The following is a 23173-nucleotide window of genomic DNA, read 5'->3' as shown; positions in this document are numbered from 1 at the left end:
ACTTACACTTCAAATGTTTATTAGGGAATGGTAGTTTGATAACTGGTTTCTGTACATCTCCGATCTTATCTTAAGTTGTCACATTCTCTAGAGTTGTACCCTGCAATGTATCATCAGAAATATTAGTGTTACCCTGGAGCCTTGCAAGGCTAGTAACAACATCATTTGGTATAAGAGAATCAGGATTAGCAATTTTTGTTATAACAGGTTCATCATCTTTAGGCATAGAGGGCCCATCATAGTGTGAACCACTTCTCAAAGTAATTGCATTAGCATGATCTGTAGGTTGTACTGGCTGCGATGGTAGGGCTCCCCGCTGGCGAGTTTGCAGAGTAGAGGAAAGTTGCACAATTTGATTATCTATGATTTTATTATGTGCTAGGATCGAATCAATTTGCGCATCCCTACTCTACATCTGTTTCTGCATATTGGCTAACATCGTTTTAATTTCTGACAGGGCAAGATCAGTAAATGGAGGTGGTGTTTGTGGTTGGGGTCTGTGGTAAGAAAGTTGGTAATATTTTTGTTGTGGTTGTTGTGGGGCTCGTTGTTGTGGAGGTGAGGGGTTTAGCACATTGGTACTATGGTAAGAAAGATTTAGATGGTTCCAGAGACCAGGAATATAAGTGTTGGAGTACGGGTTATTTTGCTTATAGGCTTGGAAGCCATTAATTTGCTCCATGGAACTCCTACAATCTTGTGCCCAATGACCTACAATTGCACAATTTTCACAAAAAGCATCGTTAGTATTATTAATAGCAGAAACATTATCCATGGAAGCAAGAATAGCAGTACTAATATTATCTACTTTCTAACAAATAGAGGATAATAGAGCTTGCACAAAGGATACGGAATCGATATTATGTTTCCCTTTGTTTGCAAATCTCTAGGATTCCCATATTGGGAATTATGAATTGCCATCTCTTTGATAACTATTCCTGCTACATCTTCTTGAAGATTCTTAAATCTTCCATTAGCTGCTGAGTTTAGAATTGATCTGGATAAATTTCCAAGCACGTTGTAGAAGCTAAGGCTTGGATTATTGCCACTGTGCTAGCCCATGATGGGTACATTCTCTCTGCAAATCCTTAAATCTTTCCCAAGTTTCATATAAAGATTTATCTACTTATTGGGAAAAATTTGGATCGAACTCCTTAACAAAGCTGTCCTCTTTGTAGGGTAATATTTATTATAGAAATTCATAGCAAGAGAATTCCAGTCAGTAATACCAAGGGCAGTCCTATTCAATCCATTATACCACAATTAAGCTTTACCACATAAAGAAAAGGGAAAAAGATCTCCCTAATTTGGTCCTGCGTGTCCCCAGCTTGTCTAATAGTGTTGCAATATTGGAAAAAGTCCAAAATATAAAGATTTGGATCTTCACCCTTTGCTCCACTGAATTGCTTCCTTTCGGTCATAGTAATAAACTGGGGTTTAATCTCGAATTCTACTCCCTCGAGATTTGGTGTAGGAGCCAGATGTGGGAAATCCATCAGGGACGACTGCGAATAATCGTTAAGCTTGCGAGGTGGTGGTGGTGGCGGATTCGACATCTCTTATTCAGGTTTTGAAGAAATTTTTGTGTCGCTAGAATCAGATGGGGGTTCCAAAGGTATATTACTCTCGGAAGTAGCTCGTACTTGTCTGAAACGGTTCTTCTGTCTATGAAAATAACGTTAGATTTCAGGATAGAATGGAATGTAACCTGATCTAGATACAACTCCTAGTCATAAGCACAGAACTAAACAAACAAATATGAGAAATTGTCTTAAAGAACTTGCGTTCTCTGAGACGAAGGAAAAATAATCTAGACTACAAAAATAATCAGGAATAAAAATAACTCTGTTTCCCCGGCAACGGCGAAAAATATTGACAGGCTAAACTCGTATTACCTAATCAATAGAATTACCTAAGTCCTCTAAATAAAGCAGATAGGGAAGTAGGGTCAAATCCATAGGGAAACAATGTCTTTCTATTCCTAAATAATTATTATAATCTAAATTATCAAGTAACCAAGTTGTTTTTGTGAGAATCAAACCAAAGAGAATAAATAAACTAAAGAAAACAAAATTAAGAGGAAATTCAATAAATCAAGCCTAGGGTATAGGTTCGCCAGTAAATAATATTTCAGGTTAAAACACAACAATCAATTATCAATGCATCAATTAATCAGATCATAAAGGTCTTTCGTTACGTATTACAATCACATAATTAAACTAGCGGTATTAAATCGCATCTCTCGAAACTTGAAATTAACCATTTATAAATTACCCTACCTAATGAAACTAAGCCTAAACATCAATTCTCATCTCTCAAATCTTGAATCAATATTGCAAAACTCATAGAATTAAACCAGGCCTAATCTAATTGCATAGCATTAAATCAATCAATAGGAAATCAACCAGAGCATTAAAAATCAACAATAATAAATCACCCCTTCATATTGAATATGGATCCCCACAACCCAAGAAATAAAACTACTCACACATATTTAAATCTAAACTAAGCAAAACGAATAAACAAGACATGATTAATCAAAGCAATAAAATTACTGAAAATAAAAAGGAAAGGAATTGTTACCAAAACAAACGGAAAAATGGAATTGCATAAATCAAAAGTGTTGAGAGAACAAGAGTATTAACCAAAAGTTTAAAACTAAAATCTGGAAACTAACTAATGAAAGACGTAATGGTCACTCTCTTAGAAATGCGTATTTATACATAAGCTAGGAATCCTAAACTTAAACGAAGATTAAAAGTCGCAAAACGACCCTAAAAAACACGCGCCCGGTCGGGCATATGCTCTCCCGACCGGGCCCACCTTCAGCTAATACCTTCCTCTTCTCGCGCCCGGTAGGGCGCGCTTCATGGCGAAGTGCTAATACTTCTTATCTGCCTCTCCCGGCCGGGCGTGCCTTAGGGGAGTGCAAATACTCAATCTACTGCCGCGAACTCTTCTTCTTCACCGAGCCCTTAATCAACGGTTTGATTGCTCCAATGCGGTCTTAGGCTACGGAATATGGTCATATGAATGCGATCCTACTCCAATGCTCGTAGTGGCTCAAATAAGTCAGGGAAAATGCTCCAAATCCGCAATTTCCTATAATCACAATACCAAAACTACGACAACACTAGAAAACGTATATTAGTAATAAAAATGACTCCGTAGAGCTAAAAATACTCCAAAATATGACCAAGGGATGGGGGTAAATCACTATATAAAATAGACATATCAACTGGCTACCAACTTGAAGTCAGTCTGTAAGTGTACTTTCTTCGCTCCGGCTGCAATGCTCATTCGCAATCCATCCAGGGTTGCTTCGTATTCAGCCTCATTGTTTGATGTCTTGAATTTAAATTTGATGGCATACTCAAACAAATTATTGTCCTCAGGTGAGGTCAGGATTATTCCGCCGCCGCTGCCTGTTTAGGCCGCCGATCCATCCACCGCTACTTTCCATATTCCCACCTCATATTCCTTTTCTTCATACAAGGCTTCCACTATGAAATCGGCTAGAGCTTAGGCCTTTATGGCTGCTCAAGGCTTAACTTCTAGTTCATACTCGGAGAGCTCAATCGCTCATTTCAGCATTCGTTCTGAGGCATCCATTTTCTGCAGGGCTTTCTCCAAGGGGTGGTTTGTAAGAATCTAGACTACGTGTGCATCAAAATAGGGTTTAAGTTTTCTTGCTGTTGTTGCTACGGCCATAGCTAACTTCACCACTAGCGGGTATCTTTATTTAGCCTCAGTCAGCACGTGGCTTACAAAATAAAGTGGTCGCTGTCGTTTGTTCCTTTCAACCAAGAGGACTGCCCCTTGAAAGGAATGGTGTCCTTCCAACAAGTGTATTCTTCTAATTGAGGGTTCAGAATTATTACAGAGCTGATTCTTCAGTAAGATCAAGTGATCGGAATGCCTAGGTGGAGGCCGCTTCCGATCAATAATATCAATGTACAATTGATGTTACAACTTAATCTTAACTGAACCGTTCGGGTCGAACCCAATCGAATCACCGATCCGAGACGACGAATTAATCCGAAAGGATATAATGAGTCAGTAGAGTATTACGAATACAAACGTCGGATATCGAGCCTAGGGCGTCGAGACCGAGCGTCGCAAAATCACAAAGCGATAAGTATGAACATAGCCCTAAAACCACATTGGCCAGGCCATGTGGATGCTAGGCTAGTTCGAGCTAGCATGCACCTAGCATGGCTAGGCGTAAGCCTTAGCACTCTAGGTGCACTAGGCGCACTATCGCAGCCCTAGCATGATGCCTAGGCACCATCGCTGCCATCCCAGGCACTAGGCGCACCTTGGGCACCATCGCAGCCCATCGCAAGTGCTATGCGCACCATAGCAACCCATCTCACCATCGCAGCACAAGCACATCACCATCGCATGGCTAGGCCAGTGCGTGTGTGCGTGTGCTTGTGCCTTAGCCCATCGCATCATCGCAGCAAGCATGCCTGCGCACATGCGTGCCTTCGCATGGCACTACATCGCAGCATGCGTGCTTGGATGCTAGGCACCATCGCAGGCACCTCGCACAAGCACATCACCATGGTAAGCCTTGTGTGCGTGTGCATGTGCGTGGAGCGCATCGCAGCAGCAGCAGCATGCGAGTGTATGCGAGGCTTGGGCGCATGGCTGGCAAGGCAAGGGGCCAGCGTGCGTTGCTATGCTAGCGTGTGCGATGGCGAGGGCTGATGCGTGCCAGGAGCCAGCACTAGCGCCTAGCTAGCAAGCAGCATCACCTGGCTAGCTAGCGAGCAGCAGCGCTGGGCGTGCTATGCATGCGAGGGAGCTTCTAGGCTGGCTGGTGCTAGCTGGTTGGGCTAGCTGGCACTGCTACCTGGCGTGCTAGCTTGCAGCAGCCCAGCAGGCCTTGCTAGAGCCGGTTTTGCAAGTGGGGACCATTGCTTGGAGCAATGGCTTGGGGATCAAGGCAATGGTCCCCCCAAGCCTTTGGTCCTCACTTGGCTTTCTCTATTATTGTGCCATGTGACGTTTTGTGATTGAATTGATTAATCCTTTAATTTTGGAATTAAATAACTATCATTTCACGAACTTTCCCACATTGATGGGAGATTGGAAACCAAGGATCATTTCCTTATTAAATACCCTTCAAGGGTGTTGGGAAATGAACAACCTTGAGTGGAATTAAAACGGCAACTCTAATTAAGAGTAAACCTTTGATTCATAAAACTCATAGTTATTTTGTCCGGGTCTTGACTAACCTTCAAGACTTAGGACGCTCGCGTCGGGTCGAGGGTACGATCCGTCGGAGATCTCGTGTTTTCGGGATCTTGAAGTAAGAGCTCTTTGGGAGCGAAGCACGCGACAAAGGTATAATTCTTGTTCTTAATCTTGTTTGATTAAGTTTAATATGCTTGTTAATTGTTTTAATTAAGGGGCGGGTCTTGGTGGGTTTCCTTCCGCGTAGTGTCGGGTTACTACGAAACCCTACAGCGGTATCGGAGCCACGCTCCTTTTAATTTTTGCAATTAATTTTAATTAAGATGTTTTAAAGGAATTTATTTTTCTGGTTCATGTTCTTCTAATTAGATTATATGCTCGTTTTAATTAATTTTTAAATCTCGATTTTATTCTCGATTTGGCTGTCGGACCCAGATTTTGGCTCAAAAATAGTGATTTTTGGGTGGAATCGACATTCTGGAACAGATTCAACTCTTTCAGGGTTGTCCAGAAGCCAAATTCGAACCAGAAACCCATTTTTTATGGGGTTTTTCGTTTTTCAACGAAAATTTTAATTCCTTTTAAGCCTTGATTAATGTAAGCATTACAAGGTTAGATTAAATGCACTCTTGCATCTCTAATCTACTGGTTTTAAAATATCCTTAAGCATAATAATGGAGTTTTTATTAGTGCTTAAGTTGATATGCCATTTTTCACATAATCTTGTTTTTCACAAATTTTGCAAATAAATTGCAATAAAATGTGAAAGCTTGTTGTGATCTTGTATTTTTAAGTTCCTATTATGTTAAAGTTCTAATCTTTAACGGTTTAAATGATTGGAACCCTAACCCTAAATTCCATGTTGAACAAAGTTTGGATTTTTCATGTTTGGTTGATTAAATCCATCTAGTTCAATTACTTGTTAGTAAAATTTGATTAATCTTCATATTGGAAGATGTAATCTTGGTATTTTACACAAGTATGAAAGTTGGAAAATTTTTATCATTGGATGGTTAATTTATTTTTCCAACTCCCATTTCAAACCCATTATTAATTTGCATATTGGCAAGATTAATTATGGACATAGCTCATTTTATTTTAAGCATAAAGTTAGACCTAATTTTGTTCAAAATTAAAATTTTTGGTTAATTTAGGCTTGTGCACCAATAAAATAAAAATTATTTAAGTTACACTTATTTTATTTTATTTTCCCTCAAATTGATTCTAAAATGTAATTTAGAATTAATTATTGTCACACACAAATCGGAATTAAAATCCCGAGTAAAATGCACGCAAATCGATGCAAAACCGCAAGCGTCACCAAGGCTAGCCGGGCTGCCTAGCAGCCCACATGTAGGTTGCCTATGGTGCGTGCATGGCTAAGCATCAATGTTGCGTGGCTGTGTGGCGAGGGGTGCTAAGGCTGGGCTTGGGCAGTGGCCTTGGCTGCTGGGTGCTTGGGGGCGCTGCTGGGCAGCGTGGTAGCAAGCACCAGCTAGTCCCCACTTGCTGCCAGGCGCCAGCATGCGTGCAGGCATGCGTGGTGCTGGCCAGCGTAGTGTGCTGTGTTCGGCGCAGCATGCTAGCACCAAGCGCCAGCCCAGCCCCTTAATGCTGGTAGTGCGTGTGAGGCGTAAGTTTCCGGCGAGCTTGTACTGCTGCTAGGCAGTGAGGCAACAAGCCCACTGCTGCCTAGCAGCCATGGTGCGCCATGCATCATGCTAGGATGGGGCCTCGTTGCTTAATTTTGAGCTATGTATATTTGCGAAATTTTGCCGTTTTAAATTATTTATGTAATTATTTAACGAGGCTAAAAACCTCGACTTTCGGTTTTGCAAAATTTTAAAAATTTTTAGGTTATGCCGACTTAATTAATCGGATTAATTAAGTACAGATGCGGAATTCAGTGGGAGCTTAATTAATTGCGTGAGCTTTTAGAAATAATGGATTAAACAATTTTGACTAGTTTTAATTAGGCGCGTTAATTGGATTAACCACCTAAGTTAGTTACTAGTTTTGCGTGTTTAATTATGTATTTCGTAAAATTGCATAGGCCATTCACAAATAGTGAATAGATGAATGGAAGATTGTTATTCAAAACAGGTCTTTGAAAATGGCAACTAGTGGGGCCCGACTAAGATAGAAAATACGGACTGCGTTCCGTTATGTATTTTTGTAAATCTAAATACGGTATGCGAACCGTTAAGTATTTTTGTACTATTAGATTAATCTTAGTCGTTCTAGCTAGCTTCTTTTATTTTAGTTTGGCCAAGATGTCTCAAGACGGTGTTTCGACGAAGACGAGCCAAGATGAAGACCCATGGAAATTGAAAATTTCAAGGGGTCATTCTAGTTGCCAAATGCATCTATTTTTATGCCTTATATATATTGCTATTATATATGATTGCTAGATTCATGTCTAGGATTTCTATTATGTTGCGACGATTAGTTAAGTTCACTTAGATCAACCAACACAGAAACCCTAGGTCCCTTAATAATATTGAGCTAAAATTTGTCGTTCCAAGAGCAACACCTACCGAACTAATGCGCGTAAGTGATGGATTACGCCAAAGCGAGGCATCACTCCTTCCCTAGGAACGTAAGGTATACTAGGTATACAAGTTGTCTTGGTTAAGCTCAACGATATCAGTAAGGAGTCCTTAGATGTCGTGGCAAAAGAGATAAAATGTCAAGAATGCATTAGATGCGACATTTTATCAAACCGAGAGTAGCTTGGAGCTATTAGCAATTAGATTGCTTACCTTAAGATATTTAATGATTAAGACCAGCCAAAGCATGCTTAACCATTTCTTGATCTTTGGGATCTTGGAATGATTTTATTCTCGCCCATAAGGGATATTTTAAATGTGTGGATAAAATGCTCAATAAGATTGAATATATGCATGAACGTTTTAAATTTCAACTTATTGATTTGTGAATGGTTTTTCACTTCAAATTCTTTCAATTAAAGAACAATGTCTGCAAGTAACCTAAACAACAACCAATTCTCTTTATGCTTAATTCTCGACAAGGAGAAGTTGAGCGAGCCAAACTTTCTTGATTGGCAAAGGAATCTCTGCATTGTACTAATGCAGGAACAAAAGGAATACGTCCTTGATGAGGAAATGGCCGACGCTCCCAATGAGGAGGTCACTCAGGCTGCCCTTAACTGATGGCAAAGTGCCAATCGGGATGTCAAATGCATCATGTTGGCCACTATGTCTCCGGACCTTTAAAAGACTTTCTTTGAAAAGGAGACGGCTTTTGAGATCATTTCTGAGCTTCAGAATATGTTTCAAGAGCAGGCCCGGACTAAAAGGTTCGAAACCCACAGGCAGATCCTTGAGAGAAAGCTCAAGAAAGGAGGGCCAGTCAGCCCGCATGTCCTCAAAATGATTGGATTATTTGAGAACATGGAAAGGCTTGATGCTAGATATTCAACCGAGATGGCAATTGACATCATTCTCCACTCGCTTCACAAAGGCTATGATCAAATCAAAATCAACTATAATATGCATAGTATGGAGAAAACCCTCATCGAGCTTCATGGTATGTTAAAGCAAGCCGAGAAAACCCTCAAGGATGAGGGCAAGCATGACATGCTCATGGTGAGGAAGGGCAAGCCATTTAAACGTCCAAGCAAAAAGAAGAGCTTTAATGGGAAAAAGAAGAATTTTCCGCCTAAGTCAAAATCTGCCAAGGGCAGCAAGGACAAAAAGGCAGCCTCTTCTAAATCTGATTCCGAATGTTTCTACTGCAAGAAGAAGGCACATTGAAAACGGGATTGCCTCAAATTCAAGGAAGATAAGAAGAACGGCAACGTTGCTTCTTCATCAGGTATTTTCGTTATAGACTTAAACTTCGCTAGCAAAACATCATGGGTATTAGATACCAGATGTGGCTCACACCTTTATTCCAATGCTCAGGGACTAAGGATAAATAGGAGGCTAGAGAAGGGAGAGGTCGAGCTTCGGGTCGGCAATGGAGCAAGGATGTCTGCCGTCTCCGTTGGAACTCTCAGTTTGTCTTTGCCCTCAGGGCTTATTCTAGAACTTGAAAGCTGCTATCATGTTCCAAGAGTAACCAAAAACATTATTTCAATATCGGCGTTGGACGCCAAAGGATTCGAATTTCGAATCAAAAACAATAGTTGTTTTATTTATTTAGTTAATAATTTATATGGTAAGGCACATTCAGAAAATAGTCTTTATGTGCTTTCACTAGACAAACAGGTTTATAACATCGATAATACTGCCAAAAGGGCTAAGACCATCGAGTCGAGTCAAACCTACTTGTGGCATTGTTATCTTGGCCATATTAACATCAAGCGCATCAAGAAACTTCTTCAAGAAGGTGTTCTTGACTCATTCGACCTAGAGTCGTTTGAAAATTGCGAAGGATGTCATTAGGCAAGATGATAAAACAGCTATTCTCCATGTTGGGAGAAAGGGCAAGTGACTTATTAGGTTTAATACACACGGATGTATGTGGACCAATGAGTACACCCGCAAGACAAGGTTACCGATATTTTATCACTTTCACCGACGATTATAGTAGATATGGCTATATCTACTTAATGTCGAATAAATCTGAATCTTTTGAGAAATTCAAAGAATTTCAGAAAGAAGTTGATAAATTAACTTGGCAAGAAAATTAAAGCACTTCGATCGGATCGAGGTGGCGAATATTTGAGTTATGAATTCGACGATCACTTGAAAGAAAATGGCATTCTTTTAGAGTTGACACCTTCCGGAACTCCTCAATGGAACGGAGTGTCCGAACGGAGGAATCGAACCTTGTTAGACATGGTTCGATCAATGATGGTTCTTAGTGAACTCCCTATCTCTTTCTGGGGACATGCGCTACAAACTGCAGCACTAACAACTAATAGAGCTCTGTCAAAAGCTGTTGAAAAGACTCCATATGAATTATGGACTAAGAAACCTCCTAGGTTGTCTTTTCTCAAGATTTGGGGATGCGAAGCATATGTCAAGCGATTAATTTCGGACAAACTTCACCCCAAATCGGATAAGTGTTTCTTTGTGGGATATCCAAAAGAAACCAAAGGGTATTACTTCTACAATAAATCCGAGAACAAAGTATTTGTTGCTCGTGATGGTGTCTTTTTGGAGAAGGCACACCTTTCCAAAATGACAAGTGGGAGGAAAATCGAACTCGATGAAGTTTGAGAGGACGAGCAACAATGTGAACCTGACAAAACTGACAATCTAGATGCTTTGGAAGCATCAAAGAAGATTGGTCAGAATCAAACTGACAATGAAAAAGCTCAACCGATTACCCTTCGTAAGTCGCAACGGCAAAGATCTCAACCAGACATATACCTCGGTATCGTCTTAACCGATGATCAGGACATCCTAGTCATGGATGGTGATGAGTCGGCGACATACAAGCAAGCTATGATGAGCCCTGACTCTGCAAAATGGCAAACGGCCATGAAATCCGAGATGGACTCCATGTCTGAAAATCAAGTCTGGGACTTGGTTAATTTGCCCGAGGGTTATACATCCATTAGTTGCAAATGGATCTTCAAAGTGAAGATAGACAAGGATCGAAATGTATCTATATACAAAGCTAGACTGGTGGCAAAAGGTTATAGACAAATCCACGGGATTGACTATGATGAAACTTTTTCACCAGTTGCAATGCTAAAATCCGTCCGGATCATCCTAGCGAGTGCTGCACATTACGATTATGAAATATGGCAAATGGATGTCAAAACCGCCTTTCTTAATGGAATTTTGGAAGAAACTGTGTATATGACACAACGAGAAGGTCTTGTCGATCCAGGCAATGCTGGAAAGGTTTGCAAGCTGAAGAAGTCCATTTATGGACTAAAGCAAGCCAGCAGAAGTTGGAATCTGCGATTTGATGAAGCCATCAGCAAGTTTGGTTTTATCAAGAATCCAGATGATTCTTGTGTATACAAGAAGATCAGTGAGAGTGGCATTGCATTCCTAGTCCGATATGTCGATTACATACTTCTCATTGGAAACAGCACAAAATTACTAGAGTCCGTAAGGGGCTGGTTAGGAAAGTGCTTTTCAATGAAGGACTTAGGAGAGGCACAGTACATATTGGGCATCAAGATCTACAGAGATAGATCTAAGAGGATGATTGGATTAAGCTAGAGTACTTACATTGATAAGGTACTGACTCGATTCCACATGGAGAATGCCAAGCGAGGGCATTTACCCATGTCCCATGGCATAACTCTCAGCAAGAAACAGTGTCCACAAAAACCTGTTGAGCGAGAAAGAATGAATCAGATCCCATATGCTTCGCTGATCGGATCGATCATGTATGCCATGATATGTACAAGGCCAGAGGTATCGTATGCCCTGAGTGCAACAAGCCGATACCAATCGAACCCAGGAGAGGCGCATTAGACTGTGGCCAAGAACATCCTTAAGTACCTGAAAAGGAACAAGGATAAATTCCTGGTGTATGGAGGCCACAAAGAACTGGTTGTTGAAGGTTACACCGACGCTAGCTTCCAGACTGACATAGACGACTTCAAGTCACAATCGGGGTACATATTCTGTCTGAATGTAGGAGCGTTTAGCTGGAAGAGAGCCAAGCAGAGCACCACTGCAGACTCTACAACTGAAGCCGAGTACTTGACCGCTTAAGAAGCTGACAAGGAAGCTGTTTGGATTCGCAAGTTCATCAGCGAACTTGGTGTTGTACCCTCAATCAAGGGGCCGATAGACCTCTATTGTGATTATAATGGAGCTATCGCTTAGGCCAGAGAGCCCAGAGAACACCAGAAGGTCAAACACGTGCAAAGGCAATTTCACATGATAAAGTAATGGAAATCCAAAGGTGAAATCAGAATTTGTAAGATTGGCACAGATGATAATGTAGCCGATCCGTTGACTAAACCGTTGCCTCAAGTGAAACACAACAAGCACATTGAGGCGATGGGAATTAAGCATGTTGGAGACTGGCTTTGAAATTCCCTGTACATGTGTTTTAATTAAATAGGATATTTAATGTAAGACACTGTATTAAAACCATTCATTAATGGAGTAATTAATTTTTGTGCAAAATTATCATTCACTCCATTACTATTTAATTGTGGTTTAGAATTAAATAATGAGTCCATTCGATTTACGGAAATATTCAAAACAGGGTATCAAGACCATGTCTTATATAAAGAAACACCTGTTAAGTGAACTTTGAATATTTAAATCGAAAATTGTCCCTAATCGAGGTCATCTAACAGATGGACGATTGATGACCGCCATAGATTAGTGTGTAGTATGATTTACAGCACCGTTTCTTGTGCTGCGAGGACGTGACGGTCATAAATCATTTGCACAGGCACAGTTTGGAACTGTATTGGATAAGACCTATGAGAGTACTTTAAGAAATTTAAAAATTGTCATAAGTACATTTCTCATTATGACTCGGAACTTGTTTCCTCCGACCATGAGTATTGTGAAGTTTTCTTGTTTGAGCACTAGACTCTTTGATGTTTCCTAACGTCTGCCGGAACTGGGGATCATAACGGGAACACTCAGGAGACTATGTCCTCTTAGTAAGAGGAACTTACAATAAAAGACTGGGATTGTCCCCCTACTAACAATAGGGAAAATGTTTTGTTGTTTACAAGGCCGCTCGAAGAGCGAGACTGTGAAAATGCATGGCCTTGCTCAGATGTATTTTAGAAATCATCTGCTTATTGACAGTCGTACTCGTAGATCGAGAAACACTTCTGAACATAATAAGGATGACAAAGAATCTTACCTTATATTTAACGAAGAAACATTAATTGACATAGGAAATGGGCTATACACTGTATGCACACTTGTCCAGAAGGACAAGTGGGAGATTGAAAGGAATGTTGTCCTTCCAACAAGTGTATTCTTCTGATAGAGGGTTCAGAATTATTACAGAGCTGATTCTTCAGTAAGGTCAAGTGATCGGAATGCCTAGGTGGAGGCCGCTTCCGATCGGTAATATCAATGTACAATTGATGTTACAGCTTAATCTTAACTAAACCCTTCAGGTCGAACCCAATCGAATCACCGATCCGAGACGACGAATTAATCCGAAAGGCTTTAATGAGTCAGCAGAGTTTTACAAATACAGACGTCAGATATCGAGCCTAAGGCGTCGATACCGAGCGTCGCAAAATCACAAAGCGACACGTATAAACATAGCCCTAGCACCACACTGGCCTGGCCATGTGGATGCTAGGCTAGTTCGAGCTAGCATGCTCCTAGCATGGCTAGGCGCAAGCCTTAGCACACTAGGTGCACTAGGTGCACTAGGCGCACTATCGCAGCCCTAACATCATGCCTAGGCGCTATCGCAACCCTAGCATGATGCCTAGGCGCTATCGCAGCCCTAGCATGATGCCTAGGCACCATCACTGCCATCGCAGTCACTAGGCGCACCTTGGGCACCATCGCAGCCCATCGCAAGTGCTATGCGCACCATAGCAACCCATCGCAGCACAAGCACAGCACCATCGCATGGCTAGGCCAGTGCGTGTCTGCGTGCGCTTGTGCCTTAACCCATCGCATCATCGCAGCAAGCATGCCTGCGCACATGCGTGCCTCCGCATGGAACTTCATCGCAGCATGAGTGCTTGGGTGCTAGGCACCATCGCAGGCACCTCGCACAAGCACAACACCATAGTAAGCCTTGTGTGCATGTGCATGTGCGTGGAGGGTATCGCAGCAGCAGCAGCATGCGAGTGTATGCGAGGCTGGGGCGCATGGCTGGCAAGGCAAGGGGGCAGCATGCGTGGCTTGCTAGCAGCACGCATGCTGGCTATGCTAGCGTGTGCGATGGCGAGCCAGCACTAGCACCTAGCTAGCAAGCAGCAACGCCTGGCTAGCTAGCGAGCTGCAGCGCTGGGCGTGCTGTGCATGCGAGGGGGCTGCTAGGCTGGCTGGTGCTAGCTGGCACTGCTAGCTGGCGTGCTAGCTGGCAGTTGCCCAGCAGGCCTTGCTAGAGCTGGTTTTGCAAGTGGGGACCATTGCTTGGAGCAATGGCTTGGGGATCAAGGCAGTGGTCCCCCGAAGCCTTTGGTCATCACTTGGCTTTCTCTATTATTGTGCCATGTGTCGTTTTGTGATTGAATTGATTAATCCTTTAATTTTGGAATTAAATAATTATCATTTCACCAACTCTCCCACATTGATGGGAGATTGGAAACCAAGGATTCATTTCCTTATAAATACCCTTCAAGGGTGTTGGGAAATGAACAACCTTGAGTGGAATTATAAAGACAACTCTAATTCAAAGTAAACCTTTGATTCGTAAAACTCATAGTTATTTTGTCCGGGTCTTGACTAACCTTCAAGACTTAGGACGCTCGGGTCGGGTCGAGGGTACGATCCGTCGGAGATCTCTTGTTTTTGGGATTTTGAAGTAAGAGCTCTTTGGGAGTGAAGCACGCGACAAAGGTATAATTCTTGTTCTTAATCTTGTTTGATTAAGTTTAATATGCTTGTTAATTGTTTTAATTAAGGGGCGGGTCTTGGTGGGTTTCCTTCCGCGTAGTGTCGGGTCACTACGAAACCCTACACCCCTATGGTTTGCGTCGAGGCTGAAATATACAGCTGGAGCTTTTCACCTTGCTCCGGGCTGATCATTGTGGGGAGCTTGGTTAAATGCTCCTTAATCCCTGCGAACGGTTTCTTTTCCGCTTCACCCCATTTGAATTCTCTTTTTCCCTTCAGCAGTTGGTAAAACGATAAGGCTTTGTCCGCTGACTTACTGATGAAACGAGTCAGCGCTGCCATCCTACCTGTTAAACGCATAATGTCTTTTGTGCACTTAGGCTCTGTGAGACTGAGAACTACTTCTACCTTCTTAGGGTTGGTGTCAATTCCCCTCTCGCTCACCATGAAATTAACGAACTTTCCAGAGCTCACCCCGAAGATACATTTCTTCAGGTTCAACTTGATGTGATACTTATTCAGCGTGGCGAACGTTTCCTCCAAGTCTAAGATATTTCCTGCCTATGTGATGTTTTTGACAATAGAATCTTCCATATACACTTCCACATTTCGCCCTTTTTGATGTATGAACACCCTATCCATTGTTTTCTGGAATCTGGTCCCTGCATTCTTTAGCCCAAAGGGCATGGTGATGTAATTATATACTCCCCCTTCCATGATGAAAGTAGTTTTCTACCTATTTGGTTTGTGTAAGCTAATTTGGTGGTATCTTGAGAAAGCGTCCATGAAGCTTAACAACGCGTGCCCACTTGTTGCATCTACTAATTGGTCAATTCGTGGCAGCAGGTAACAACTTTTGTACATGCTTTGTTGAGATCTGTGAAATCAACACACATCCTCCACTGACCGTTTTCCTTCTTTACCATGGCTACATTAGCCAACCACTCAGGGTTATCACATGGATCAATGAATTATGCCTCTAGTAGCTTATCCACCTCCTCTTTTATAGCTTTTTTCTTTTCCGCAGAGAAACTTCGTTTTTTCTGCTTGACTGACATGACTTCTTCTTTCACGTTCAGCCTGTAGATGACCTCTAGGTCGATTCCAGGCATCTCGTCTGCGGAGAATGCAAAGATGTTTTTATTTCTTCTCAGCAGCTCCACGAGGTACACCCTCACCTTAGGTTCGATGTTTTTCCCAATTTTTACTGTCCTAGATTTGTCTCCCTTTGTGAGCTTAGTTACTTCATGCTCACCACTAGGTACTGGTCTGGCTGCTTCTTCCTTTGCAGGCTCAAAATTCTCCATGGCCAGCTTCTGCTTGTCTTTTTCCCTGCGGTATTCTTCTCCTTTTCTCTTTAGAGATTTCCTTTCACCCTAAACCTCTTGCTTAACTTCTGAACCTGACTGCAGTTTTGCCTTTGCTAGCTGTTTGAGTGCCGTGATGTAGCACTGTTGTACTGTTTTTTTTATTTTCTCTGAGCTTGGCAGATCTTCCATCGTTAGCTGTGTAGGCCATAGCTAGGTGGTAGGTGAAGAATAACCCTCCAATCTTGTGAATGAGCGGTCATCCCATAATCACATTGTAGGGTGAGGGTGTGTCTATTATCAAGAACTCAGCCCGGCTCGTGCTCCTCGTTTGTGGTCAGTTCTCCTAACTCCTACAAACCTATCTGCATCCCTTCAATCTTTTTCAGCCTTGCTTAGTTGATCCACCCTGGCTGAATTCTCAGCCCGAGTGACTTCATCTCGCTTGACTGGGTCGTTGGCGCTCTCCTACTCAGCATGGCTCTATCAGTCTCATCTGCTTTTATGAATTCGTAAGCTTTTCCCAACGCTTCAGCTAGTGAGCTAGGCAGGAGTCCACTCTGCATGGCTAGCAAGGCTACCTCCTGGCTCATATCTGGGATTGTTGTTGCCTCCTTATTGAACCGGGTAATGAAATCCCCGCAGGGGCTCCTCTTTCCCTTGAGCTAATGTCATCATCTCGATGGTCATTTTTGTTCAATCTACCAGCGTGACAAAGTGTTCCATGAACATCCTCTTTTACGTGATGTAGGAGTAAACAAATCCTTTCGGGATGGCTCCACACCACTCGGCAGCTAGTCCTTCTAAGGTAGGGGGAAATGCTTTACACCAAATCGAGTTAGTCATAATGTACAACACCATGTGGTTTTCAAACGCTGAGACGTGATTCTTTGGTGTTGTTGTACTATTGTACTTACAGCTGGGCATCTTGATTTTTTCTATCGTCTCTTCCAAAATCTCCCTGCAAAATGGGGAATCATTTGGAATCACCTGGAGCCGCGCACGCTTCCCCCTATCCTGGCTTGGCCCTCGCTCTAAAATCGAAGATCTGCTGCAAGTGACTCGTGCCTCTGGGCTACCTTTTTCTGCTGCCGCATCCTCTCCCCACTCCTAGTTTAGATTACGAGCTTCCAACTCTGACACTTTCTTCCTTAACTGGATTATCTCCTTCTGCTCCAGGGTGAGGGCTGGAGATGCAAGCTTCTTTACTATTAGCTCTGAAGTAGCAGCGGCTGATGTTGAGCTTGTTTCTTTTCCAAAGTTAGTGAGTACCATCGTCATTGCCGCCAGTTGCTCGTTGTTGCATTTGGAAAGATTTTAAAGGATGGCTGGCATATTGACAGGCTGAGATTTCTGGGTTATAGGTGTTTGGATTATGGGTTCATTGTTCGGGCCTGCCATTGGCATTCAGAACTTAAAAGAAGAGTTGGATCCCACCGGATCTACTGGTTTTACCACTACTGTCGTCATACCAGGCGATGATCCAACGGGATTGGTTTTCTAGGATACATTTGATTTGGGTTTTTCGGTGGATCCTTTAGAATCTATAGTTATTAAGGTTGTTTTTTGCAGTGTTTGGTTACTCTCGATGGCTTTTGAGATTGGTGTTTGCATCACTCCCTCTCTGGCCATGGCGGTTAACCAGCCGGTCCTTGCTCAGTTGGCGAACCTAAGGTTGAGATGATCCTTTCCCCTCCTTCTAGCGCCAATTGTTCCGGATATTGATCTGGGGGTTCTGGCTGGAGCAGGCTGGGTCTAGCTGGGTAACCTGCACAAGGTGACAAACGTAACTTCCCTCGAGGGTGGCTCGAGGAACCCTCCTCCGATGCTTATGTTAGAATGTGATTATAGAGAAAAAGTATACTTAGATAGAGAGAGAGTGTGTAATAACTTGTGTGTCTAACCTCTTTTCCGTTGTACTTGGTTCCTTATTTATAGGTGTACGAACTCCTTTGGGCAGAGGCATACTTGGTCAGCCTACAGGCTGACTATATTGGGCTGGCGAGCCCTTCTAAGAGTTCTTCCAGCGATGAGCGTGCACCCCGTGAGCGAGGCTGGGAGCATGGTGATAGCTTAGTAAGAGCTATCCCATACACTATGTATACATGTTAGTTTTTGTTAAACTCAACGATATCAGTAAGGAGTCCTTAGATGTCATGGCAATGGAGATAAACATCAAGAAAGCATTAGATGCGACGTTTTTTCAAACCAAGAATAGCTTAGAGCTATTAGCAATTGGATTGCTTACCTTAAAATATTAAGTGTTAAGTCAAGTCAAAGCATGCTTAATCACTTTTTGATTTTTGGGGTCTTGGACTCGTTTTATTCTCACCTAAAAGGGACAAATTTTAAATGTGTAGATAAAACCCTTAATAAGATTGAAAGTTTGCATGTATGCTTTAAATTTCTTTCTTATTGATTTTATAAATGTTTTTTCACTGCAAATTCTTCATTTGTAGAAAAATGTCTGCTATTAACAACAACAACATGTGCCCGGAACTCCCTGACAAGTTGGCTTTTAGCCTAAACTTGGTCAATTTCAAGGAATAGGAAGAGGAACTAACTCCGGAAAACTCTACGAAATAGTTCCATGGAGTACATATTGGACACTCCCAGTCCAAGCTTCTTCTCTAAGGGACTCATGAGTGACGAGACTCATGAAACTTGGTCCTTGGATTGTGACAAGGTCACAAATTAATGAGGAACTCCCTTCTAGAGGTTTGGAAGAGGAAGTTCGCCTTATACCTTCCGGACATGCTTCTTAACAGTCTTAAGGAGCTAGTCAACATGTCTTCCGAGACTCGGGACTTGAATGTTTATAACTTGACTAGGTCATTTGTGAACATGAAAATCAAGGCCTCGGAGGAAGGTTGTCTTTCCAAGGAAAGGTACCGAGTTTGGTTTAGGGTCTAAAATACCAAACTTAGACCCGGTATGCCCCTCCAACCTCATGTGCTTAGAATTACTAGGCTCTTCAAGCATATGGAGCTTCTTGGAATCCCATTAGAGGATGATATGGCGGGTCATATCTTGCTTGGCTCATTCCACCCGGGCTATGATGCACTTAGGATGCCTATGGTAGCTGGGAAGGAGTCACACTCATTGAATGAGATGGTGCAAGTGCTACGCAAGGCCGACTCCTATGGAGCTACCAAGTTTCCCTTGAGAGTAAAGAAGAAGGAGTTCAAGAACAAAGCGAAGATGCGATGCTTCTATTGTGGTGGGCAAGGCCATTACAAAAGGGAATGCAAGATCTTCCGAGAAGATGAGGAAAAGAGGAATGCTCCATCCATCCCAGGTATCTTCATTGTAACCTAACACTTGTGTATAAGCAATTCATAGGTATTGGATACCATGTATGACTCACTTTATGCTCCTATTTCAGGGACCAAGTGAGAGGCTTCACAAGTGAATGTGCGACTACAACCGGATGATTGAGATAGTCCTTCTGCTGTGTTTGTAGGCATAATATTTATCTTTTAAGATGTAATAAAACTTGTTTCATTTTATTATGCTTTCTCGTTGAACATATTATGATCTTTGGCGGCGTTGGACGCCGAGTAGTTTTTGATCACAAGAAAATGAAAATGGTTGTTTTACATGTCTTGATTAAATGTTCCATGATCTTTCACATTTATATATGTGCTTTTTGGGTTTCGTAGTGTCCGACACTACGCGGAATGAAACCCTCCCAAAATCCGCACACAAAGTAAAGTAACTAAACATGCATATTAATTAATTAACAATCACATAATTAATTAACAAGAAGAGAGAAAGAAGAAAAGGCGATCTTACCCTTGATGCGTGTTTCGCTCTTTCTAAGAGCTCGTACTTGAAAGCGTAAAGCTTAGAAAATGTGCAAGCCTCTGATGGCTGTCACCCTCGAGACCCGATCGGCCCCTACCTCAAAGCTTAGTCGGGGCTAGACCAAAAGCACTTAGAGTATTAGAACTAAGGTATTCTCTTCTTGGAGATCCCTTAAAGTTCACAACTCAAGTGTCCTTTCCCAATGCCAAATGATTGGTATTTATAGGGAAGGGAGCCCTTGAATTCCAATCTCCCATCAATGTGGGAGAGTTGGTAAAATGCATTTTATTCAATTTAATTTAATTAAAAAAGCAAACTGAAATGCAAGTGAATCAACAAACGACAAGTGTCAAGTGGTGAGCAAGGGGTTAGGTGAGGACCACAAGGGGAGGACCACCCTCCCCTTGCTCCCCAAACAGAACCAAACACACTCCATGCACACGCCCCACACGCATCATCCAGCTGGCGTGGCCTGTTTTGGGCGCCAAGGCTGCCTTGCTGGCGGCCTGGCCCTTAGGTTGGGCTTGCTTCGCTGGTAGCGTGCGTGTGCAACCCAGCAAGCGTGCCTCGCATGCATGCGGGCTGCTACTAGGCGTGCTGGCGCTGCTACTGTAAGCCCTTGCGGACTAGCTGATGTTGTGCTGCCATCGCTAGCCTTCGCTAGCTATATGCTGCTTCAATGCTTATGCTAGGTGCTTCCTAGCACACAAGCACGCACAGCCCAAAGCACAAGCACGCATTGCGTGCCGCTGCTGCTGATGCGATGCTTGTACTAGGCGCAGCCTAGCTGCTGCTGAGTGCTAGGCCCAGCACACTAGCACTCTAGCACGCATGGCATGCCAGCTGCTAGCTTGCGTGCGAGCAGGTGCACCTGCTCCGCAAGCATGCTCGGCAAGCAAGCCTAGCACGCATATGCATGCTTGGCTTGGGGCACACTCATGCGTTGGGGTTAGTGCCCTATGCTAGCCTAGCCTTCGCATGGCTAGGCCAATGCAAAGCTATGGCTTAGCATAAACTTGTCGTTGTCTTGATTTCTCGTCTCGTCAAATTCTAAATTCGACCCGACTTACGACGCTCGGTTTCGACGCTCTAAGCTCGATATCCGACGTCTTTGTTCGTAATACTCTAATGACTTATTTAATCCTTCAGATTAATTCGTCGTTTCGGTTTGGTTACTCGATTGGGTGTGACCCGAAGGGTTTAGTCAAGATTAAGTTGTAATTAATTATGCATTAATATTACTGATCGGAAGCGGCCTCCAGCTAGGAATTCCGATCACTTGACCTCACTGAATAACTAGCTTTCTAATAATTCCGAACCCTCTATCGAAATAATACACTTGTTCAAAGGATACCATTCCTTTCATGCTTTCACTAGACAAACAGATTTATAATGTTAATGATACCACTTAGAGGCTAAGACCAGCGAGTCGAAGCAAACCTACTTGTTGCACTATCGTCTAGACCATATAAACATCAAACGCATCAAAAAACTCCTCCAAGAAGGAATTCTTGATTCATCCAACTTAGAGTCGTTTGAAAATCAGGAAGGATATCTACTTGTAAAGATGATAAAACAATCATTCTCCAAGTTAGAAGAAAGGGCTAGTGACTTATTAGGTCTCATACACACGGATGTATGTGGACCAATGAGCACAACCGCAGGAAACGGTTATCGCTATTTTATCACATTCAGGGATGACGATAGTAGATATGGCTATGTATACCTAATGTCGCACAAATCTGAATCCTTTAAAAAGTTCAAAGAATTTCAGAGTGAAGTGGAAAATCAGCTTGGCAAGAAAATCAAAGCCCTTCGATCAAATCGAGGTGGCGAGTATTTGAGCTACGAATTCGACGACCATCTGAAAGAACATGGCATTCTCTCATAATTAACACCTCTCGGAACTCCACAATAGTACGGAGTGTCCAAGAGTAGAAATCAAACTTTGTTAGACATGGTTCGATCCATGATGGGTCTTATTGATCTTCCTATTTCTTTTTAGGGACAAGCACTTTAAACCGCTGCACTAACAGTGAATCGCACTCTGGCAAAAGCTGTCGAAAAGACTCCATATGAATTACGGACGAAGAAAAAACCTCCACGGTTGTCTTTTCTGAAGATTTGGGGTTGTGAAGTATATGTCAAAAGACTCATGTCCGACAAGCTTGCACCAAAATCTGACAAATGTTTCTTTGTGGGATATCCAAAAGAAACAAAGGGGTATTACTTCTACAACCAATTTGAGAACAAAGTATTTGTTGCTCGAGATGGTGTCTTTTTGAAAAAAGGATCATCTTTCCAAAATGACAAGTGGGAGGAAAATCGAACTTGATGAAGTTCGAGAAGATGAACAACAAAGTTAAACTGACAAAAATGACAATCAAAGTGCTTTGGAAGCAACTATTGATAAAAGTCAGAGTCAAATCGACAATATTTAAAGCCAAACTAACAATTCAAATGCTCAATCTACTACTCTACGTAGGTCACAAAGGACAAGGTCTCAGACAGATACCTCGATATCGTCTTAATAGAGAATCAAGACATCCTAGTTATGGATGAAGATGAGATAGCGACATACAAACAAGCTATGACGAGCCCCGACTCTACGAAACGACAAGAAGCCATGAAATCCGAGATGGACTCCATGTTTGAAAATCAAGTATGGGACTTGGTTGATTTGCCCGAAGTTTATACACATATCGGCTGCAAATGGATTTTCAAATTGAAAACCGACAAAGATGGAGTTGTATATGTATAATACAAAGCTAGACTGGTGGAAAAAGGTTACAGGAAAATTCACGGGGTTGATTATGATGAAACCTTTTCTCTAGTCGCCATGCTTAAATCCGTCCGGATTATCCTAGCAATTGTCGCATATTATGATTATGAAATATGGCAAATGGACGTTAAAACCGCCTTTCTTAATGGGATTTTGGAAGAAAATGTGTACATGACACAGCCCGAGAGTTTTATAGATCCTAATAATGCTGGGAAGGTATGCAAGCTTAAGAAGTTTATTTATGGATTAAAGCAGGCGAGCAGAAGTTGGAATCTACGATTCGATGAAGCCATTAGCAAGTTTGGTTTTATCAAGAATACAGACGAGTCTTGTGTTTACAAGAAGGTATGTGGGAGTAGTGACATCGCATTCCTTGTCTTATATGTTGAGGACATATTACTCATTGGAAACAACATTCCAATGCTGGATTATGTAAGGACTTGGCTTGGAAATTGTTTTTCAATGAAGGACTTGGAAGAGGCATAGTTCATATTAGGCATCAAGATCTACAGGGATAGATCAAAGAGGATGATTGGATTGAGCCGAAGTACTTATACTAATAAGGTACTGGCACGATTTAGTATGGTGGAAGCCAAGAAAGGCCACCTACCCCTGTCTCATGGCGTAACTCTGAGCAA

The sequence above is a fragment of the Chenopodium quinoa genome, unplaced genomic scaffold (genome assembly GCF_001683475.1).
Source record: "Chenopodium quinoa cultivar QQ74 unplaced genomic scaffold, ASM168347v1, whole genome shotgun sequence".
Classification (NCBI taxonomy): Eukaryota; Viridiplantae; Streptophyta; class Magnoliopsida; order Caryophyllales; family Amaranthaceae; genus Chenopodium; species Chenopodium quinoa.
This window is presented reverse-complemented; position numbering follows the sequence as displayed.